This window comes from Solanum lycopersicum, chromosome 5 (genome assembly GCF_036512215.1).
Source record: "Solanum lycopersicum chromosome 5, SLM_r2.1".
In the NCBI taxonomy this organism is placed as follows: Eukaryota; Viridiplantae; Streptophyta; class Magnoliopsida; order Solanales; family Solanaceae; genus Solanum; species Solanum lycopersicum.
In genome coordinates, this window is record NC_090804.1 from 43,812,460 (window position 1) to 43,819,383 (window position 6,924).

At 31.4% G+C, this 6,924-nt stretch overlaps 1 long non-coding RNA gene across 2 annotated transcripts; it reads left to right on the forward strand.

Moving 5' to 3' along the window:
• The first annotated feature begins 863 nt into the window (after positions 1–863).
• LOC112941497 (uncharacterized) lies at positions 864–1,501 on the forward strand. Of its 2 annotated transcripts, XR_011221028.1 has the most exons (4): positions 864–951; positions 1,038–1,136; positions 1,223–1,312; positions 1,404–1,495. It is a non-coding gene; the product is annotated as an uncharacterized lncRNA (long non-coding RNA). The 2 variants fall into 2 exon arrangements; XR_011221029.1 differs by lacking the exon at positions 1,223–1,312 and having other exon boundaries at positions 1,404–1,501.
• The last annotated feature ends 5,423 nt before the right edge of the window (positions 1,502–6,924 follow it).

Below are 6,924 nucleotides of genomic sequence, written 5' to 3' on the forward strand. Positions count from 1 at the left end.
GTACTAGCGGGGCAAGGTATAGATTATGGTACATGCGGCATGGAAGATTGCTTATAGGTGGGCTTGCATTAGAGGTTCATGTATCGTCAGGCTTTGTTCATTCGGCTGGTACTAGTATTGCAATATCCAGAGGACTATTTAAGTTGTATAGTCTTGTATTACAGTGGCAGAGAGACACAACCTCAGCTTCACATGGTGAAGAGGTATCTCAGATTATTAAAGATACATTGCTTGAGGCCGGAATACAATTTAGAGAACCATTTTTTTAGGGAAATCCTTTATTTGAACATGTGCGTGCAAGAGGACCTAGACGTGAACGGATGGGGCATAGAGGTAGAGCTCGAGGACGCGCTCGAGGACGTGGCACTGGTGGTATACCTATTCCTCCAAACATAGAGGCAGAGGTGAGAGTAGAGGCTGATGATTTGCATGTTCATCAGTTTGGCACGGGAGATATCATGAATTTATTACATATGTCATTTGATCCTTATTCAAGATTGACTCGAGATGTGGAAGGAATCGGACATATGATCTATGAATCAACAATAGATGTTGGAGATTATATACCTGATATCGCGATAAGCATTAACAATTAATTTTAAACTTAAAACATTACTAACTTATATAAATATTTTAAAAATAAAAAAATAAAACTATTTATATATTTTTGTAGGGCACATCAGGTACTGTCCGTTGTGACACCGAAGATACTACTATTTATAACTCTCAAGATTTTATTGAAGGATTGTTTGATGATCCAATTGAGTCGCAGGTTTGTGTTATTTATCTATTTAATACAATAGTTATTAACACTTTGATTTTATATTAAATTATATTTTAATTATTTTTTAGATTCATACTACGGGCCCTTCATCTACAGTGGAGGAGAGTCCCACGACAATCATAGAGGATATTGTTCCAACAGTTAACGAGGGTCCCGATGTTACACTGGTTTATGTTATTTATTTATTTTTGAAATATTTATATTAATTATTAAAACTTTGATTTTATATTAAATTAAATTTTAATAATTTTAGATTCATACTACGGGACCTTCATCTACAGTGGAGGAGAGTCCCACGACGATCATAGAGGATGTTGTTCCGACAGTTAATGAGGATCCTGATGTTACACAGGTTTATGTTATTTATTTATTTTTGAAATATTTATATTAATTATTAGAACTTTGATTTAATATTAAATTAAGTTTTAATAATTTTAGATTCATACTACAGGACCTTCATCTACAGTGGAGGAGAGTCCCACGACGATCATAGAGGATGTTGTTCCAACAATTAATGAGGATCCCGATGTTACACAGATTTATGTTATTTTTTTTTGACATATTTATATTAATTATTAAAACTTTGATTTTATATTAAATTAAGTTTTAATAATTTTAGATTCATACTACGGGACCTTCATCTACAGTGAAGGAGAGTCCCACGACGGTCATAGAGGATGTTGTTCCGATAGTTAATGAGGATCCCGATGTTACACAAGTTTATGTTATTTATTTATTTTTTGAAATATTTATATTAGTTATTTTGTAGACTTTTATTTTGCACCACATTTCATATTCCTATCATTTATACTTTTATTTTTTAATTTCTACTATCTAACTTTGTATTTGCAGACCACCTTATCACCACTCTTTTCTCCAGATACGTTCATTATGTCAGTGGATGATATGCCACAAACACCAGGAAGAAAAAAACTTGTTAAAACAATTGTAAAGAATGTGAACATAAAGGATCTTCCGGCCAAAAAGAGGAAGAGGAACAATGAAAATTAAGATGGATATACGGGACTTAGACCGCGAGATGTTTGCACCTCAAATATGTTTTCCCTTTGTTGGTGATAGTGGATCAGTGTGTGACGTTGTGACTTTTTCGATTATCTTCAAAATCTTGAATGATTTAGGCATCCATTGTTGCTTTTCCTGTACTAGATGATTAACAAATTTTGATCTTGTAACAAATCGATTCACAATTTGATTGTAAGTGAGTCTTACCATTGCAATAACTGGCAGACCCCTTGCTGATTTGAGAAGACCATTGAATGATTCAGAACTGTTTGTTGTCAGCATGCCCCATCTCTTACCTCCATCCCTGTGCAATGTCCATTTGTCAAGATCGTTCTTCATTAGCCACACATATGCTTCCGCATTAATCTCCTTGATCATTTCCATTTATTCCAAAAAAAATTTCTCCTGACAGTTATTTGCAGCTGCCCATAATAGGTTGTTCAAAGTGATATTTTTGATTTTTTTTGAAAATTGGCCTTCAAATGTGTTAAACAAAAACGATGAAACCCAAATGGAGCCTGCCAATTCGGAGAATTATATACGGATGAGAGTATTTCGTGATGCCTATCTGATATCAATGTGACCCCTCTACGAACCTTGACAACGTGCAAGTGTAAATGATCCAAAAATAAAGTCCATGTCTCTATGCTCTCATTTGCAACTATTACAAATGCCAAAGGTAATATAGAGCCGTTACCATCTATTGTAATCGCAATCAACAACTTGATATCATATTTTCCATAGACATGTGTTCCATCGATCGATATAACAGGAGGACAATGCACAAACCCATCAATGCATGGTTTAAAAGCCAAAACACATAGTTGAATACATGTTCAATGACATCGACACGCCGCTCTGTTTTCCATTCTACTATTGTTCCAGAAATTAAGTGTTTCAAAGCTTCCATGAACCTCGGTAACTCGGCAAAAGAACCCTCCCAAGTACCATAGATTTTTTCAAAAGCCCGCTTGCGACCAAGATAGACTTTTCTTCTACTTATCGAAATGCCATATGCTTTAAGAATGGTTGTTTGAAAGTCTTTGATGGGAAACCTGAAAAGTAATAATAATATTAATTATCAAATAAAATGAATATTTTCTTATTAAATAAGAATCATCTAAGGATAAAATAGTACCTTGGCATTCTTTCTATATCAACACGGAGGACGTTAGTAATCATCTCAACATCCAAGTTGAAATGTCCTTCGCGACATGTACCCTTATCACATGTTTGTTCTTCAATGTATCTTCCAACTTTCCACATGTTAGTATGTTTATCAATAAAAGAAGTCAACCTAAATCAGCATCCTTGTTATACACGCCTGCAAACAAGTCGCCATGATTTTTTTGTCGATTTAATAACAAAGTACTCCCTTGCTACTTTCAAATATAGAAGTTTAACTGTTCTTTGCAACTGCTTCTTTGAATTGAATAACATGCCTTTTTCAATATAAATAGCACCATTCATGAAATCTTCTGGTTCATGCCACGTACGTTGTGATGTATACTCATCATATGTATCACCAAAGATATCTGAACCATCCGGGAGATGATCAAGATAAAGAAATTCATGATTATGAAACGGGCTCATGGACATTGATCTTGGCGATCGATTGAGAGTCGAAAAATCATCATCACTAGATGATGCCTCAAATGAAACATTATCTCCATATTCCTCAGCATTAGGAAAATCATCACTATCACTAGCTGAAGGTGAGCCATAATTAGGAAGGTCACGATCATCGATATTCACAGGATCAATGGGTTCATCTTGTGTAATATTTTTCCTATATATGTAAAAAAGTATAAATATTTCGCTCATGCAATTAACTTGCTTAAATAAAAAAAAATCAAACGTTGAACATACTGAAAATCATCTGCACCAAAAGTAGGCGAGACATGAAAATTTGAGGATGTCCCAACATTTTCCGTCATTTCAAAGTGTGATGACTGACTAAAATAATTATCTAATCCATAACTTGGAGCAATATTCCTATCTTACTGAGGTAAACCGCTATAAAATATATAATAATAAGAAAAATAAATCATATAAACTAATAAATAATTGACAAAATCAACAATTAATGATTGAAATATAATTATTGAGCATTACCGATCACTTTTATTGATAGTTTCATTTAAATCAAAATCATATCGACCGGTAAGAATATTTTGATGATGAGTCATGTTAGGAAAATTAGCAGATTGAGTTATTGAAAATTCATCAACGCTATTACGATTTTCTAATTGGGGATTGACATCGACTGATAAATGAGAACATTGTTGACTAATCTTAGGCTCCTTCCTAACATAGATTTCAAGTATTGTTAACTTGATTTGATCTATGTAGTCATTTGGAACCCTCAAAAAGTCGGTCAACGATTCGTCATTATAAATAATCCACTCTCCAAAATTAACTTGTCCTTTGATGAAAATGAAGTAGGGTATTTTTCGACTTATAATCAAATTATAATCAGTACTGTTTAGACTCATTCTTTTATAAATTGATGAAATGAATTTATGATATCGAACATTAATTGGATATTTAGCATTGTGTTTGGGAGGACAATTATAATAAACGATATTTCCGTCATGTATCATTTCGCCATCCCAATAAATTGAAACTCTAACTTTAGGCGTAGAAGACATTTTTTTTTTGAGATTGAATGAACAAAATATAGAAGATTTTATGTTGTAGGTGATATCAATCATTTTAAACGACCTTAAATAGAGATTGAAAGTTTTTTCAAAATACAAAAAATAAAAATACATAGTGTAATATTTTTTTTCGTTTTATGACATGTCAAATCAACATAATAGTATGACAACACTGAGAAAGCTTTTTTGAAACGTGAAAAATATTTCTCTTATAAAGTGTAATAAAAAGTTCCACTTTATAAAGTGGAAGAAAAAGTTCCTCCTTATAAAGTGGAAGAAAAAGCTTCACCTTATAAAGTGAAGAAAAAATTCCACTTTATATAGTGTAATTTTTACTTACACTTTATAAAGTGTAAGAAAAAGTTCCGTTATACATTAAAAATACACGTTATGACACTAAAGGAAAACGTTTAAAAAATTAGATAAAGTGAAACTTTTTTTTCCACTAAGCTTATTTTAGTTAGTAACTAAAATAGTGGCTTATTTTGGTCATTTTTACACACACACACACACACACATATATATATATATAAGCTTATTTTAGTTACTAACTAAAATAGTGGCTTATTTTGGTCATTTTTACACACACACACATATATATATATGAGAGGTGAATAGCGCCTACATGTCAGCACTACAATTAATCTCTAAAGTAATCAACTAAAAGAATTAATTCAATATTTTAATATTTGATAATTAAATATTTCATTTTAAATATTAAAAATAATTATCTTTCAAATAGTATATCTTTTAATCTAACTACTTCAAATTTAAAACTTGAATTCAAATATTAAAATGTATTAATCATGTGATTATATAGATATTTTAATATTTGATAATTAATATTTGATTTTAAAATGTTAAAAATAATTATCTTTCAAATGATTTATATAATAATAATAATTATAATAAAAATAATTATGTTTATAATAACAATAATAATCAACTAAAAGAATCAATTCAACATTTTAATATTTGATAATTAAATATTTCATTTTAAAATATTAAAAATAATTATCTTTTAATCTAACGACTTCAAATTTAAAACTTGAATTCAAATATTAAAATGTATTAATCGTGTGATTATATAGATATTTTATTATTTGATAATTAAATATTTGATTTTAAATATTAAAAATAATTATCTTTTAAATGATTTTTTTATTATTATCATTTAATAATAATAATAATAAAATTTATAAATCAATCCACTACCCACCCATTACTAATTAAACTTAACCCAATTAATAAACCTACCCCATTACTAATGCAACAACGAAAAAACTACTGTCAATGAGTATTTCTAAAAATTTGAGGCAAAAATATCTATAGAAATAAATTATCATACATTCAAGTCCTCAATCAAAACAAAATATAATTCAAGTGTCTAAATAAAAATTGCAGATAAACTTATAGTGTGACTATGTTCATCTTAATTATTCCTTCGCATCAATTATTTAATATTACATAATAGATAACTTTTTAAAACAATAAAAGGTTTAATATTTAAAACAAATCATAAATATGTCACGACCCAAAACGAGCCGCGAGCGGCACCCACACTTATCCTACTATGTGAGCGAATTAACAAATCTAAACCCCAACATTTACCAACATTTCAACCATAATGAACAAAATATAATGCGGAAGACTCAAAATCTTATTAATATAACCAGTAAATAAGCTTCTAAAGTTTATCAACTATCATCCCCAAAATCTGGTCATCACACCAAGAACATCTATCCTCAAATTTCTAAATCTAAGAGTATTTAAGAAGCTAAAATAAGTAAAAGAGATGGTCCATGTCCGAACTTCAAGACATCAAGACGTGAAGGAGAGAATCCAGTCCAAGTTAGGAATAATAGCTCACCCTGAAATCTGATATGCTGGAAACTGGCTAGAGTTGCGGACGGGTCGAAGCCGATGGCACGTTTGCTGCACTCCACAAATAACAAAAAGAAAAATACAAGTAGGGGTCAGTACAAGGAACACGTACTGAGTAAGTATCATCGGCCAACTCAAAATAGAAAATAATATATATCGAATAATAATATAAAATCAACTACAATACTTAACAGGTGACAACAACAAGTACAAGAACCATTGGCAACAACACCAAGCACACCTAGGAGGACTCAAGCCTCCACACCATACTCATTTGGGAAATAGATTCTTTGAATTTGAGTATATTAACATAATTCAAGATTTCTTCTCTTTATTATTATTGTGTCGGAACGTGACACTCCAATCCCCTACTACTACGTGTCGGAACGTGACACTCCGATCCCATAATACTACTTGTCGGAACGTGACACCCGATCCCCTAATGCTACGTGTCGGAACGTGACACCCGATCCCCTATTGCTACCGTGTCGGAACGTGACACCCGATCCATTTATCTCATTATTTTAGTTCATCAAGCCTTCTTTATGTCAAGGCGTCGTCTTAATAGAGAGG